General features: G+C 38.8%; 1 protein-coding gene across 7 annotated transcripts in view; it reads right to left on the reverse strand.

Annotated features, from left to right (window-relative positions):
• The window catches only part of LOC124112938 (putative methyltransferase NSUN7), a 75,356-nt gene that overhangs the window by 53,002 nt on the left and 3,993 nt on the right, over nucleotides 1-18,361 (reverse strand). For 2 of the 7 annotated variants that reach the window (XM_046473136.2, XM_046473132.2), the window contains exon 2: nucleotides 7,445-7,615. The exons of 1 other annotated variant lie outside the window; for it this stretch is intronic. The gene's annotated coding sequence lies outside the window, so the exon portion shown is untranslated. Of the gene's footprint in view, nucleotides 1-7,444; nucleotides 7,616-7,663; nucleotides 7,765-13,356; nucleotides 13,376-16,997; nucleotides 17,085-17,496; nucleotides 17,516-18,361 lie in introns of those variants that run through there. 4 more of the 7 variants (XM_048387599.1, XM_048387598.1, XM_048387600.1 and 1 more) reach the window with 4 other exon arrangements.

Genomic DNA, 18,361 nt, shown 5'->3' on the forward strand with positions numbered 1-18,361 from the left:
CTGTTGCCAACATGAAACATTTCACACTTTACACCCTGTCAACATGCAAACACCTACAAACAACAATACCAGAACCATTCTCCAACCTTGAGCAGAGAGAGTACCAGTAGTCACGGCTTAGCTGGATGTCGGATATTACGTGTCAATAAATCACTACATACATTTACCACTACCGTCCTGGCCATTGTCCCCCCTGCCTCCTTCCATAACACAGGAGCTGGTGTGTAATTAACGTGGCCAGCATCATGTTTATTTCATTGCACAACGTCTATAACACACATACAACTAGAGTGCTGGGATCAATACGTAGTCAATTTCCACCTGGCGGCTCTGGGACTGTGCCGAAAGCAGTGTTTGAAATACAACAAATTTGTGCATGCCCTGACTAAACTATTCAGGCCCTCATTTAAAAAAAATGCAGCTTTTTGTGACAAATAATGGACACATAAATTTATTGCCGGCCACATGGATCCATATAAACTTACAGTGATGTTCTCCTATTGTTCTCCAGTCGGGTTAAATCTCATAAACAGGGATGTTAGGATTTTATAGTCATATTTTCTATATAAAGTCTTATAATATCCCGGGGATTTTATTAATACGAACATGTAATGAAATGTAAAATCAAATGACAAATGTTTTCTTTATATTCGCGAGGATCGAACTCGCAACCTTTGTATCTGTAGCCTAGTGAGTGTACCACTAGGCTACAGAGGTGTTGATAAGTTGCACTTTTTTTAGGAATGTCTTTTTCAAGAACCGTACGCCAGCAACAGATATTTTACCTCGGTTTCCTATGGTTCATGGAAAGTATGTTCGAAACATAAAAATGTTGACAAATGTTGTTTTAAGTTTCTTTTTTGCAGTTCATAAACTAGATAAAACTCGGGTTTTTATGATACTTAAAACCCTTTATCTCTCGCCTCGGTTTTATCCTGCAGGTTTAAATATAAAACCCTGGGCCGTGCTTCATCCGACACATACAGATTTTGAAACTACTGGCCCGATACAAGATCTTCCTTCCTGTCGGGTAGGCACTTATTCAAACACTGGCAGTCAGGGCAGCAAATAGCCCCAGTTTTTCCTGTTGTTTGTTGTCCAGGTATGATGACTATGAGGATCACAGCAACGTGTATCATGATAATCATTATTTGTTTGTTTGTTGTTTAATGCCTCACACAGCAATATTCAAGCTAAATGACAACGGCCTGTCAGTAATTAAATCCGAAACCAGTGGTTGATATTATGAGCACTGTCCCATGCCATCAGGGTATGATCATACGCAATCGACCAAGACACAAAGCCTCATCATCTGGGGCCCCTTCCACAAAGTGATCCTAGCACTAAGAATGTCATAAGTCAATGTTAAAATGTGGGAGTTATGACAGTTGTAGTGCTGAGATAGCTTTGTGCCACAGGTCCCTGATCCATGTTATCACCTCTTAGTCTTACACATGCATGGGTGGCTGGCATCAATTCTCACCCTCTATCCCCATGGGATTCCATTAGTCTCATAGTGGAATAATTAATGTGCCATTAGTGAATTCTTCAAATCTACAAATAGTACTAGGTATATCAATTGCATCATGGTTCAGAAGATAGATAATTTGTTCAACATCGACAGTTGATTTATATTATTGTTGCTTCTTAACCTTAAGGTGGCGGTCAGGTAGCCAAATGGTTAAAGCGTTTGATCGTCACGCCGAAGACCCGGGTTCTATTCCGGACATGGGTACAATGTGTGAAGCCCATTTCTGGTGTCCCCCACCATGATATTGCTGAAATATTGCTAAAAGCGGCATAAAACCATACTCACTCACTCACTCACACACTCTTAACCTTTAGCCTGCTGAATTGTTTTAGCATAAGGTGCTGTAAAGAGGGTGGATGATTTCAAACAATCAGTCCATCCTTAAACAAGATCTTGTTTGGAAGAAGATTCAAAGGTGGTAATAATTTCTCCTGGTCAAAGCATGCCTATTTGTAGATCTCTGTAGACTCAACATCAAAGTAAAAGTAGGAAATTGCTTGAAAGTAAAGGTAAATAGTGATAGGCTGAGTGAGCAAATTGGTGTGAGTGAGTGAGTGAATGAGCAAACAAATTAAACTGAGGGCCTAAAGAAAATACATGTATACTTCTAGTTGATCTCATGCTGTGTTTGATTTTCAATTGAAAATATCTTACGTTAGTGATATTATATCCACAAAATGTAGTTGACTGGTGTTTAGCCAGGGCTCAACCCTAGCTACTTTCACCATGACGACCCTAAAGGAAAAGAACCCTGCATTAGTCTCTGTTAGTGTCCAGTGAGACACATTCACCTGCAATAAACCATCAACTCCTAACCATAAATTCAACTTGATTAGATGTGCTATGAATAATCAGTAAAACACGCTCATTGGGTTATGAATTTATGGCATAGTTATGGCACACACCCCAGCAACTGCAAGTCTTGATTAACCTGTCAATATAATACACAATGTCTCGGTCACATTATGTGAACAGTTGCTCGATTAGTCTCAGGTTAGAGATTTATTTACAAGTCACCTGGAAAATGGTCTTTATCACTGAAGCATATGCCATCACATTCTGAAGAAATGTGTTCAGGTCAGATCATTAATGTTCATCACTTATCCATTAATTTCAAAGGTCAATTTAATATCACATTGTCAAAGTCTATCCACTGATATCTGTGGCCGAAACACATTGGAACATGCTCTGCAGTTACTGTTAAGTTCATTAAAAGAGTATGGGCAAACGTTTAGAGTCATCTGGGTACAATAACACACAGTAAATCATGTCAAACATTAAAAACCATCTGTTCCTCATAAGCTCATACAATCAAGGTGTACTGGAGACGTCCCTTGTCCCTGAATCTCCCAAGGACATAAGCAAGGTGTACTGGAGACGTCCCTTGTCCCTAAATCCCCCAAGGACATAAGCAAGGTGTACTGGAGACGTCCCTTGTCCCTAAATCTCCCAAGGACACAAGCAAGGTGTACTGAGGACGTCCCCTGTCCCTGAATCTCCCAAGGACACAAGCACGCTGTACTGGAGACGTCCCCTGTCCCTGAATCTCCCAAGGACACAAGTAAGGTGTACTGAGGACGTCCATTGTCCCTGAATCTCCCAAGGACACAAGCAAGGTGTACTGAGGACGTCCCCTGTCCCTGAATCCCCCAAGGACACAATCAAGGTGTACTGGAGATGTCCCCTGTCCCTGAATCTCCCAAGGACACAAGCAAGGTGTACTGAGGACGTCCCCTGTCCCTGAATCCCCCAAGGACACAAGCAAGGTGTACTGGAGACATCCCCTGTCCCTGAATCCCCCAAGGACACAAGCAAGGTGTACTGGAGACGTCCACTGTCCCTGAATCCCTCAAGGACACAAGCAAGGTGTACTTGAGACATCCCCTATCCCTGAATCCCCAAAGGACACAAGCAAGGTGTACTGGAGACGTCCCTTGTCCCTGAATCCCCCAAGGACACAAGCAAGGTGTACTGGAGACATCCCCTGTCCCTGAATCTCCCATGGACACAAGCAAGGTGTACTGGAGACGTCCCCTGTCCCTAAATCCCCCAAGGACACAAGCAAGGTGTACTGGAGACATCCACTGTCCCTGAATCTCCCAAGGACACAAGCAAGGAAATCTTTGCATTATATAATAAACAATGTAAGTTCACAGATAATTAAAGGTATCTGCATGCATGGTACATGTATCAAATAAGCTTGGATCATCACAGCCCCATGTTTCCTATTACAAAAGTGGGATCCAAGAATAGGGTCAACATTGATCAGTAAACACACAGTGTGTGCTACCATAAACTTCCTCTGCTGTAGCTCTGAATTCTTTGCTGTTTGTTTGTTTGTTTGTTTGTTGTTAAATGCCGCACTCAGCAATATTCCAGCTATATGACGGTGGTTTGTAGATAACAGAGTCTGGACCAGACAATACAGTGATTGCCATCATGAGTATCGATCTACGCAATGGGGATACGATGACATCCATCAACTAAGTCAGCGAGTCTGACCACCCGATCCCATTAGTCGCCTCTTACGGCAAGCATAGTCGCCTTTTACGGCAAGTATTGGTTGCTGAAGACCTATTCTACACCAGATCTTCACTGGTCCAATTTATGAATTGTCTCCCTTGCACATTAATTTACCAGGGTACAAATGATTAAGTTCTAAAACCCTTCATCCTGATGTTAATTCATACATACAATGTATGTATATGATGTCTGAAATTGTTCTATATATATTTATTGTTTTGATCTAAAATATATATTGTACTCTTGTTCTACCATGACTCCTTGAAAGTATTTTGAATCTGGTATTAAGCTTCAACAACATGTGGGTTTTGATTTTTAGCCATTGTTGATGTGAATTGCACCAGGCATTATCATCAACAATGGTGTCATGATATTGACCTTCGGAACCAACAGTCATATCTACAAACATGATTACATGTCAACTTGAGCAATAAAGACAACAACACACTCGACTTCCAGGATTGTGACATTAAGCCACTCTTGGGAGATATAATCTGCAAGTGCTCGTAACACCCAGATTCTGTCTAATTCCTGACATGTGATTGAAATACATTGTGTGATACATTCTGTGACATCAGTCAGTAGTCTGAGAACATTCTAATCGGTCTGGCAACTGTCCATTCACTAACATGTCAAGTCCTGCTACAACATTCACCATCTAGACACAGTGGACATACCGGACCACCACAAGATGCATCTTGAAGTACATTACGAAGTTCAGTCATTTCAAATAGTCCAAAAGACAGAGGGCACATTTGGGCTTAAATTGACTTGATCAGAACTGGACGTGAAACACATAAATGACTGACTGGCTAACTTGCCAATTCGGGGTGGGACAGATAACTTGGCTATCCGGGTCGGGTGGGTCCTGAGTAGGACCCGGGTACCCACAGGACTACCCGGACCCCTGGTTAGTCACGTGACATATTGTTTAATGACAAAAGTATCTAGAACTCTATGGTCACACTACAAGTCACTAATGTTCGCATTTCTTTCTGACTATGCACCCATTCCTTCTGATTTTTCATATGGTTGAATAAAGTTATAACTTAATTCAACTTCAGTGTGTGAATGACCAGATTGTTTAATACATGTATCTAAATACGTTTTGCCAGGGCTATGCTAAAAATGTTCCCAATCGGACAATTTGAGACATCTCCTGAGACATACAGTGGGTACCCGGGTAGGGTCGGGTAATAGAGGAATGGGTACCCGGGTAGTAAATTTGGACTCGTCCCAGCCCTATTGCCAATGCTTATCTCATTGAGTGACTGGACAGAGATAATATTTTTATGAGTGGTGCAGATGAGATAAACATGTTACAGTCAACTACGGTTATAACGAACTCAAAGGGACAAATAATTTTAATTCGTTATAACTGTAGTTGGTTATAAGCATTTATCATCCAAAACTAGCTCCCACTGCAATGAAATTACATCACAATGCTTTGCAGACAATTGTGACGTCACTGGTAATCATGACATCACAATCAAATGACATCACTAATGGCTCTGCTATTGAAGCTGTTTGCAGTACATTTTACACTGAAGACACTCCTAATTACTGTCTACAAATTGGAAAAGTTGAAAGAATGATGTTGGATGATAAATAAAATCTCACCCTCGTGTCTTTTGATATCAAATATATCAACACTCGTTGATAAAAGTGGCAAGCCTCGGAATTTTTCCACTTTTATCAACTCGTGTTGATATATTTGATATCAAAAGACACTGGGGTGAGATTCTCTATATATACAACATGTATACAGCAAATAGACGGGACCAAGAAATAGTTCGTTATATCTGTCAGTTCGTTGTAAGTGTGTTCGTTATATAGGTTACATATATAGTTTACTGTATTTTATAACAAAAAAGACAAATATTTTTGTATTATGATTTATATTAATGGGCTCTATGTACCCCAAAAACCAGAGTATTACTTGGCAGACTGAAAACACATTCCAGCAGAGGGCGTTACTTCACTTGAGTGAAGTACTGATTTTATATTTTCAGAAAAATATAGTACTTCATCACAAAATGTATAATGAACTTAAAATTAACTGAGTATTTGGATTTGGGCAAAGTGATAAGCATCAGTTCCTGCATCAATCAGGGGAGGTAATCTCATCCATGTGATTTGTACATGTGATATTCATATTAATTCCAACAAAACAATCAATTTCCACAAATACATTTCATGACACTGTGTCCCCTCAAAACGATTTACCAACAAACAATGACACAGGGTGGTTTTCACCATCAAGAACTGATCAGTCACGAGTCCCCAGACAGGACGCAGCACAAAACACAAGAACACCCACCCACCCACCCACCGCCCAATGACTGCCAACAACTGGTTGTCAATCCATCCATTATAAACTACAGCGGTGGTTCCAATATTTTCACAAACAGCAATTTGTCATTTTTACCATGTTGGCATGTGTACAGTCATGGCAGGGCGAGATAAAACTTGACGAAGTGTATTGACTCTCCTCTCTATAATCCTGCCTCCAGATGGCACACCACTCCAGACTGAGAGCAAAACCTCTTATTTTTCTAATAGTGGGGCCAATCCATCAATCATCTGAGATCCGACTAACAGCCAGGTCTGGAAGCTTTTACGTCACTGATCGGCAATATAACTGGTGTTTGACTGTCCTTCATTGGAATCATGGTTGATTTTCTCTCTGTCGAGAATATTATCCTTCCTAGAAATATTGCCTCACTTACGTCATGAATGAATTACTATAGTCAAGCTCATATTGTTTTGCATAATATATTGTTTTTAGATAAAGAGAATTGCTAAGCCTTATACTTTGTGTAGGATGGGAGAAGTGGATTTTGATTGATGATGAAAATCATCATCGTCATCATCATTATCATCATTATCATCATCATCATCACTATGAGACATTATATCCAATGATAACCATTCTTTTCTAAATAACTGAACCTATTGAGTATTTGACAGGCAAGAAATCTACACATATATGAAAACAGTATAAGAAAACTCACTAACATATATTCTTAAATGGATTTTCGACACCAATATGTCAAGGGTTGTACAAATTTTTCTTTGATTTATCAGGGTTGATTTGACAAAGATTTCAGAAAACAATTCTTGTAATAATAGTTTCATAAAATTACACATAAAAAGATCCATCAACAACAGTAGTTTTAATTATATTTCATAATTGTGAAAAAGTATGAACGTTTGCTCCTAAAACAGGGATATTTATAAGTATTGTATCATTAAATGTTAAACTTTTTTCCCTCCCGTAACATAGCAGACAGAAATCAAATAATAAGACTATATTTCTTCTTATACAAATAATATATGTCACATATCCCCAATCTTTAATTACAAAATGTCGAAACTAAATAAGCTTACCTCATATCCCCAGAAGCAATTTCCTGTCTACTCTGCAACTACGCTCTCAAAGATATGAAAGTCGATGGCTTTTTCCCATCAGTTTATGTACCCGGCAAATAACACTTAGTTCCAACCACCCGCACCTCTTGACTCACCAGGGTCAGCTGGCGGTCAGTCTTTCCTTGACCACTGCATAGACAACACATGACAAATAGAGAGAAAACAAGATTAAATTACCTATTGTGAGACCCGGTAAGAGTGTAATTGTTTACAATCCTACATTAAGTTTGTGATTGAGGTAAACAAAACACTGCCGTTAGAGCAACACCTGGTTCATGCTCATGAATAAATACAGCGAACAGCGACGGAAAATGTGTGATTGAATTATTTCATGGTCCAGAGGTGATAATTACTGGTGTTAAAAACAATCACACTTCACATATTATTTGTCTGGGAATTTGTCAGCTAAATCCTGGTTCAAGGAAATCTAGAAAGTGTGAGAACGGAATTCTTAAAGTATACAAATGATTGGCACATGTTTAGATCCTGCTTGCTAGTGCCTTATTTTTAGATATATATACTCACCACCAAAAGAAACACCAAACATAGAAACATATAGAGAAGTATGTACAGTCGTGCATCGTTTATTCGGACACTTGCGTCATTTCACTGAAACCAGCTTCTTACTGGAAGAGTTACTTCCCTTCAATTATGCAACTCATGACAGATGACAGAGCAAACAGATACATCCACTCAATCTTTATTCATTAACGGGCACATTACAACTTGTCATGTCACACAACCAAAGATATAATGCATCTTCCAGCTTCTGGTGTTTTGCTACACTGGATCGTGATAAGTCATTTGAATTTTCCAGGAGATTTAGCCACTTCGTGTGTCTTTTAAAATGTCACCAATTGTTGATTTTCCTATGGTATGTCCAAATTCAGTGCCATAATGCTTACTGATGGTTTCCAAACTTGCTGACGGGTGTTTTTCCTTAATCAGACAAATTTCCCCTTTTTCACGTGCTGTAACTGCGTGTCGCTTACGTTTCGCTGGTTGACAGGCCATACACACAGTTTGAAGTCACAACTTTTACCTCTGACCTCCACAGACGCCATATTTATCGAATGGGATTACATGTACAATAAACAAGCTCGTCTCAAACGTAACTCAGTGTCACTTGGTTAAGTGACTTCTAAAAAGATCAAAGGATTACCACCAGCGGAAGTGTATTGTCCGGGTAAGTGAGACAATTTTGTGTTCATTTCAGTGTTTTGTGTATGAAAATGACCATCCGGTTCCGGAAACTGAATTTCCGTATATACGGGTAAATTTATATAGTAATTATTTCGTTTTGAATGAAAATCGTCCTTGTTGCTAGGGTGACGTCACATGGCATTGTTTGGCCGATGGATCCTGCAACAAAATTCCACAAATTACGTCATCGGGTATTGTGACGTGATTGTAACTTTGAGGTGCAAGGCTCTGTTCCACAAGGCGATCGTATTGTAGCGCAACGACAGTCGTAAGTCTATGTTAAAGTTAAAGTGAGTTGCGATAACCTTAGCCATACGATAATTTTGTGAATTCTAAAGGTGGATCGTTGTATGGTATTAAATTCATACATTTTAACTTTTGACATGTTTGAAGTATTATTCTGTTAAACTCAATTAGACTATGCCGTGGATCATGTAGGTGTCAGCCTATTCATACTCAACAGTGTAATTAAAAAAACGTTATAAATGGCAAGTAATAAATGAAATACTAAACTCGCTCCCGTGCAAAACCAATTTTATGAAACTCGTGAATAGTTGTGGTATCTGACTCGCTTTCGCTCGTCAGATACCACAACTATTCGCTCGTTTCATAAAATTGGTATTACACGGGAGCTCGTTTAGTATTCTATATTTATGACATTGGTGAAACCCACAAGTATGGGTATGGTGTTCACAAAACTAGAAACATACCAAATCTGGAATTCGAACCCACAGTCATCGGATTGTGGCATGCCTAAGGGGTGTAAGTCTGCACAGCAAACTGCTGTACTCTAAACGACTGTGCCACGACTATGAAAGTGAAATCTCAATTCCATAAATTCTGTATGTTTATCAAGACAGTATAGCCTTACAGTGCTTATAAAATCTGTGTTGGAACTTGAAGATTGATGATACATGTGCATTGAACAACTGATATATTTTCACTGTCCCTGAGGACTTGCCAAATCTAACTATGAAAATAGAAAAAGCAGTAACTTTCCCCACTTTATAAAAAGAAAATTGAAAGTTTGTCATGTCATGATCCAAGTAAATACAAAATGTTTGCCTATTCATAAAAAAATGTTATGAAATGAAATATTCCAAACAAATTTGTCTTTGAGGATAATTGTTTCCATATTTATTTGCTCTTAATTTTCTAGATCACTCTCTCATTCCATTCAATCACTCTCCTTCCTACCTCATTCACCTCATAACTCATTTATTCACTCATTCCATAACACATTCATTCACTATCCTTTCTCCTTCCCTCCCACACTCTATAACACATTCATTCACTCACTCACTTCACTCACTCAATAACTCATTCATTAATTCCCTTTCACTCTCACGCACTCAATAACTCATTCATTAATTCCCTTTCTTCTATCTTCCTTCCCTCACTTCCTAACTTTCTTCTCTCGCTGCCTCATTCACTCTCTTCCCTCACTCACTCCACTCCGCCTCCGTGGTCTAGTGGTAGAGCGTCCGCCTGGAGAGTGGAAGGTCCGGGGTTCGATCCCCAGTTGCGTCATACCAAAAGACGTTAAAAGACGGTACTTGTTGTTACCCTGTCTGGCGCTCGGCATTAAGGGGCTAAAACAAGGACTGGTCGGCTCGGAGTCAGTATACTGTGTCTGAGGGGTATTCATGTTAAACTGCGGCATGGTATCTCAGTGAGCTAGCACAATGAATCGACATCAGTCCGGACTAGTACAAGCAGCCACACAAACACACACACGTACATGCACGTCGCTATATAAGTGCAATAATCTTGGACGCGACGTTAAACCCCATTTCACCTCACCTCACCATAACGTCTTCATTCGTTTACCACCCCATCCTCCTGATACAAGGGCGTTAACCAACTATAAATGTCTAGTTTCCACACTTGCTGATCTAGGCTGGAATTCCGGAGTTACATTTTGGCAGTACTTACGATTCTATACATTGTCTAATCAAAATCAAACTAGATATCAGCCTCGTAAACAACATGGATTTCAACCCGCATGCTTTGGTCACTTGCAGGATTTGCAAAGCATGCGTACCGTCAACAGATATTTTGTAAATCTTTTCATGGTTTTAATCAAGGTGCTCAAGTGATCTGTTGCACTTCGCGGGGTAAGGCCCGTCTTTTTACAATATAAATCTTGTTTATCATCTTGACTGGGCGCCGCCATTTTCTTGGAAGCAAATTTGAGTGATATGAGCGATGGAATCTGATTGGTCAAAAAGAGGTACATAGAAGGGACATAACTCATAATAGCCAATGGTGTCGCAAGGATCGAGCCTGGAAATTCCAGCCAAGTTTGGCAAGGGTGGAAACTGGACTTTTATAGTCAGTTAACTCCCTTGCCTCGGTTAGATGTTACCTCCCCCAGTCTCTCACTTCATGGCCCAGTCACCTTCCTGTCTGACCTACCTGTACTAGAACCCGGACACTTAACCAACTAGATCTCATCTAAAACCTTGCAATGCGGAGCAACACAAAAAACATTGATTTCTCATTAAGCATTATTGATCAAACATAAATCTCCACTGAAACAGCTATTGTATCCACACGATGACACATACAACATTGATTAATTAATGCTCAGTGAAATAAACAACACAATATTTCTTGATCCTAAAAGTAAACAAATAACGAAATTGAAAACATATTCATAAATCAATCTAAGCAAGTTATGACAAACCAATATTTGACAGGTACATTACCTGTACAAATATAGGAATCATAAGATGTCATTTACTAATCGGGATTCACAAGTAATTGAAAATAAAATATTTACTCGGAGGTATGTTGACCATCATTGATGGCCTTGTGCAATCAAGGGAGATAATCCACAAGTAACCATGATGTTTACTCTGACATGAAATCACGAGGCAGGCTGTCATTCTCTGATCAGTTGTCCATGAAGACAAATAGAGATATGATTTATGTCTGATTTAAACATAAAACACTTATGGCAGTACACAGGCTGGTTGGAATGTGGTGGAGGTCGGTATAATAAATATTTGTTTTTAAATGTCGGCGACATAGTGAGAGAGTGCAGACTGAAGAGTGTTGCAGCAAAAACCTCTATAATTCCTAAAGCTACAACCAAATAAATAACAAGTAATTAAGATCTTCCAAACGCTGGCCAATGGCCAATCACTAAGGCAACCTGTCGTCAACATTAAGAAATGTAGACGGTGCTGCCTTTGAGTGAGGACCGCCTCCGTGGTCTAGTGGTAGAGCGTCCGCCCGGAGAGCGGAAGGTCCGGGGTTCGATCCCCAGCCGCGTCATTCCAAAAGACGTTAAAAGATGGTACTTGTTGTTACCCTGTCTGGCGCTCGGCATTAAGGGGCTAAACAAGGACTGGTCGGCTCGGAGTCAGTATACTGTGTCTGAGTGGGGTATCCATGTTAAACTGCGGCATGGTATCTCAGTGTGCTAGCACTATAAATCGGCATCAGTCCGGACTAGTACAAGCAGCCACGCACACACGTACATGCACATCACTATATAAGTGCAATAATCTTGGACGCGACTTTAAACCCCATTTCACCTCACCTCACCTTTGAGTGAGTGTGTGAGTGAGGTTTTTATGCCACTATCGCAATATTCCAGTCATGTCACGGTGGGAGATACCTGAAAATAGGCCTCACTCATTGTACCCATGTGAGGAAGTTTTATGAAAAATTTAAAAGGAGACCAGGCTAACTCAAAATGTTATAGTATATCTCAGTCTATCACATTATCTTAATTATATAGAGAAAATGTTTCAGTTTCAGCATCGTCTAGACCGACAATGAACACGGCTTTAAATCGTAGATCATGAAAGTAGTTTTGCATCCCAGAGTAAGTGAGTTAGCGTGTTTTGTTTTACTCCGCTTTCAGCAATATGCCAGCATATCACAGCAATGGAGACCAGAAATTGGCTTTACATATTGTACCCATGTACAGAATTGAACCCGGGCCAGCATCACGATTTACAGATTCCCTTAACCACTAGGCCATCCCACTGCCCTTCAAACCAGACATCTCCTGATTCTAATTCTTAGTCTGTGATCCGTGATCGTATTTCACAATAGTAGAAAATGGTGCTGGGACGGTTAACTCGGGTACTCGGGTCGGGTGGGTACTGATTACGACCCGGGTACCCATGGTTAGTCACGTGATATATTGTTAAATCGCCAAAATTATCTAGAAATCTAGGGTTATGCTATAAGTGACAAATTTTCGTTTTTCTTTCTGTTTATGCATACATTACTTCTGACTTTATATGTTTGAATAAAGATAAAAGTTCAGTCAACTTCAGCATATGTTTGACCAGGTTTACGGTCAAACTTTTCTCAATCAGACATGTTGTACCCATCTCTTGAGACCTACAGTGGGTACCCCGGTAGGGTCGGATAATAGGGGGCTGGGTACCCGTGTAGTACCAGTAAATTTGGACTCGTCCCAGCCCTAGTAGAAAATCCGCATCACATTTAGCTTCCATATGAAGCCTTCACACCATAATAAATAGTACTTTTGAAAGCATTGTTAATCCGAAATCACAGAGTAACAGATATTGATATTATTATTCATATTATTTGTTTTTTTCAATGTTCATCATGACAGAAGACAATTTTATTTGAGTTTTAGTGAGCATGTACGAAACAGGTAGAAACAATCACTAACCTACCTGCATAAACTCTTCCTGCAAGTCAAAACACAAGCTTCTCCATTTAAAATCACACCATCAAAGTGTGCATAACAACCATGCAGGTGCCCACTGACAGCAAATACAGATCACAATAACATGTGATTGAATGAGAGAGCAAACAACCCTTCCCAACAATCTGTCCAGCACCTTCAAATATTACACATAAAGACCACCTATTATGAGATGACAAAAACCTTGTAAAACAGCTCACCATAGCAATGTTTACTATATCAATCATTCCAATGAATATAGCAATCTGAAGGCGGTGAATAACAGTGAATAAGGGGTAATAACAAGTGAATAATGCTCGAGCAAATGAGACTGTGGAATATCGACTACTTCAATTCATGCCTAAGATCGCTGAGCAGGTGCTATAGAATTAATTATTTCCATATGAGGAGCTTCACGCAAACATATACATTGAAATGAATGTACATTGAAGTGCAGTGCAGAAAGGAGAATGTCAGTCCTTGTGAAGATATTATGAAACCAGCAATAGGTGCATAAATGTTTGATTTAGTGGACTTCAAAACTGCACTCTTATATACAGTATAGTATTTGCTCAACTTGCTAGATATTGGCTTTTCATATGTGGATCGATCGATATCATTACATACATGTTAAAAATATCTTCTTATGAATAAACCACAAACATTTGTGATTATCTTAAAGTTTGTTGTACTATGCTTGGATATACAGTACTACAAAGAAGTTACAGAACATTACTTGGATGGGCGCCTATACCCAATACAACAGTGTTTAATATACCCACCTCCCTGACAGTCTGAGACGGTCTATTTCGCTGACTGACGGTCAGTTTTGAAAAGTTACACACCCAATGATTTGGAGTTACTAAATTGACAATCCACCAGTTTATTGTTGTTTTCTGAGAACTACCATTAAACAGTACTATTCTTATGTTTACCCTTTTGTTACTATTGTTCTAAGAAAATTCTGGTCTGGCAACATTTTATCTGGTTTGGAAACATGTCCAGTTGTCCTACTGAAACTTTGGGGAAATTTATACACTGAATACAGCTTGAATAGACACCTATATCCAGTACAGCATGGATAGACACCTATATCCAGTACAGCTTGGATAGAAACCTACACCCAATACAGCCTTGATGGACACCTATACCGAATACAGCATGGATAGACACCTATACCATATACAGCCTTGATGGACACCTATATCCAGTACAGCTTGGATAGAAACCTACACCCAATACAGCCTTGATGGACACCTATACCGAATACAGCATGGATAGACACCTATACCATATACAGCCTTGATGGACACCTATATCCAGTACAGCTTGGATAGAAACCTACACCCAATACAGCCTTGATGGACACCTATACCGAATACAGCATGGATAGACACCTATACCATATACAGCCTTGATGGACACCTATATCCAGTACAGCTTGGATAGAAACCTACACCCAATACAGCCTTGATGGACACCTATACCGAATACAGCATGGATAGACACCTATACCATATACAGCCTTGATGGACACCTATACCCAATACAGCCTTGATGGACACCTATACCGAATACAGCATGGATAGACACCTATACCATATACAGCCTTGATGGACACCTATACCAAATACAGCATGGATAGACACCTATACCCAATACAGCCTTGATGGACACCTATACCAAATACAGCTTGGATAGACACCTCTACCTAATACAGCTTGGATAGACAACTATACCGAATACAGCATGGATAGACACCTATACCATATACAGCCTTGATGGACACCTATACCAAATACAGCATGGATAGACACCTATACCCAATACAGCCTTGATGGACACCTATACCAAATACAGCATGGATAGACACCTCTACCTAATACAGCATGGATAGACACCTATACCCAATACAGCCTCGATGGATAACTATACCAAATACAGCATGAATAGACACCTCTACCCAATACAGCATGGATAGACACCTCTACCTTATACAGCATGGATAGACACCTATACCCAATACAGCCTCGATGGACACCTATACCAAATACAGCATGGATAGACACCTATACCCAATACAGCCTTGATGGACAACTATACCAAATACAGCATGGATAGACACCTATACCCAATACAGCCTTGATGGACACCTATACCAAATACAGCATGGACAGACACCTATACCCAATACAGCCTTGGTGGACACCTATACCAAATACAGCTTGGATCGACACCTACACCAATTAAATTTGTAATCCATATATGGTGCCAGTACAGCTTAGATAGGCACATATATCCATTATTGCTTAGATAGGCAGCTGTACCGAATAGCGTATTGCAGACCTGTTGTTGAGGGTTTATCGATCAGCTGTTTGATATGGGAAACAATGGTAATAATCAAAGAAACTTTAAAGAATAATGTCATGGTAATAAATGTTCATGTAGGGTATCATTTGGACTTTGGGGCCATGGACCCTGTTCAACAAGGCGACCGTAGCACTACAACTGTCGTAAGTCTACGTTAAAGTATGGGAGTTAGGATCGTCTTATCACTTAGATCGCTTTGCAGAAGAGGGCCCAGGTGAATCAAAAAACCACAATATCAATTTATTCATTAAATGAAGAGAACCACAAAACAGTTTGCAACTTTAACAATGTGATACTATTTGTGTGCCAACATGCCACCATGTCAATTAAACATAGTTTGTCAGGCATCATGCCGCCTTCAACAGAATTGTCTAACTGACACTTGACATTCAACGTAATGAAATTGAGTGCAGACAGTACAAGGCACTTGCTTCTATTCAACCCATATTAATTCACAACACGTTTTCCAGTGAAAAGATTACAGCCAGAAAATTAAAGTGATAATAAATTGTCAGAAGTCATGTAACTATAGTTAATATTGTACTAGTCCCTGTCAAACATGTCAGCAACAAAAAAAAACGTTATTTAATTTTCAATTTGTTATGAAAAAAATGATATATTTTTTAATCAGTTTCCCTGTAATTTTCCCAAATTGTATTGATAACCGTAGTCATAAATAACAATTTTGATATGTACATTTATCCCTTTATTACAAGAGTTCTAAAAAACAAATGAATCCAATAAATGTAAGCCATATTGATATTGAAATCAAACTCATTGCCCATATAAGACAGATAAGTAGTCAATAACCGCAGCTATCTCTTCATCCTCTATCTTTAAATTAAATAATATTATATAAAGGTGAAAGTTTAATTTAATTTGCTTTACAGGTTTTACAAGTGAAAAGAAATCAGAAAAGCATTATTTGTTTTTGTTCCTCCGAATACAAACTGATTGTTCAGCACAAGAAAATGGTCTACACAAAAGGCTAATCTGCAAGACAATAGGTTTAATGACAAGATACGCTTAAAAGACACAGCACAAATGGCATTACATATGCACATAACGGTTTGTATACGAAATGAAAAAATGACAGTCTGTTCTCTGTATTATTTTCCCACCTATGAACAAGGATTTTTCACATAAAAATCTGTTAACCAAGTCACAAAAACAATCAGGTCTACGAAAAAGACTCTTACATAAGATATATTCAGTAGTTATAGTTATGTTAGATACAGACAACAAAACGGTCCAACTTACCTTTGTCGAGGATCAAAGTAAATCAAAGTAATCTATCCTACAAAGGTATTTTGAAGAGAAAGAATTCAATGTCTTCTATGAACAAACACAAATGTAAGTAGCCACTTCGGCAATGACCGTACTCTATTGTATACACTTACAGTTATTGACAGTGTTTCCAAGTCCTCTGAGCACATAAAGTGACTAAACACTTTAAGACGCTCCCCTACTAATGTACTCACCCCTCCCTATGTATACATACTCTGTAGTAAATAACATACATAGAACGTGGCGTACAACAGGGTGCACTGCTAAGTCCTAGCCTTTCTTTAATAACTGCATCTAATCTTTTATCTAACTCTTCACAAATATGAAAACAGGATACAAAGTGTTGTTGTTGATAACGGTGGTGGTTTTGACAAAAGATTCAAATCCGAGCTCTATCGACTCGCATTTATTGACTTCCTATGACCCTCATTATCACTATTGATTCTTAGGAAAGTAACTGGACAATGCTCACGTGGAAACTGAATCCGGCAGGCACAATGTTCCCCAACAAACATATCATTCCATGTCACCAGTATTCGTCTATTTATTTCAGGCAGTCTAAATGCCCTCAGTGCAACCAGTTAGGCACGCACAAACACAGAAATTTATCACCCTGATTCCTTAGCCTTTCCTATGTCATTGATGTGAACTTTCCACTAAGATGGTAATCCATGATATGGGAATAATATAAAAAGATTGCAATTTACTAGTACTGAAGTTCTGTACTTCGTGACTGCCCAGAATTAGAATTCCGACCTTGTCTAATGAGAGTTTCATTCCGGAGGCTGACACAACAGATAAAAGTAATTTCCTGATACTTGTAATAAATGTCAAATACCTTTTTAACACACAAGTTCTAATTTCTTCAGAGTTTGAAATTATGTGAAGTGTTTATTTGTTTTTATTTTTATATATTTAGGAACTGCAATTTCAATTCCTCAACATACATACATACATACATACATACATACATACATACATACATACATACATACATACATACATACATACATACATACATACATGTTAAAAGTAACATTGAAAGATGCACTTTAACATTTAATTCAGGAGATAGTTTAATGAAAATAATAAAATTAACCTTATAATTTTCTGTAAGTTAAAACTAATATTAATCTGTTATTTTTCTTTTGAGTTTTTCTAAGGTTTTTCAGTCTTTCACCTATGCCTTATGTACTATGGTGTATATACGATACAACTTACCAAAACATATATGTAAATAAAGAATTGACACAGCATCTTTATGATAAATATTTCTTCATAGATCTATTCATAAAACAATTATTATACATAATTCCATTGTGAATTAAATTGTTTTA

Source organism: Haliotis rufescens, unplaced genomic scaffold (assembly GCF_023055435.1).
Source record: "Haliotis rufescens isolate VD_foot unplaced genomic scaffold, xgHalRufe1.0.p SCAF_7, whole genome shotgun sequence".
Classification (NCBI taxonomy): Eukaryota; Metazoa; Mollusca; class Gastropoda; order Lepetellida; family Haliotidae; genus Haliotis; species Haliotis rufescens.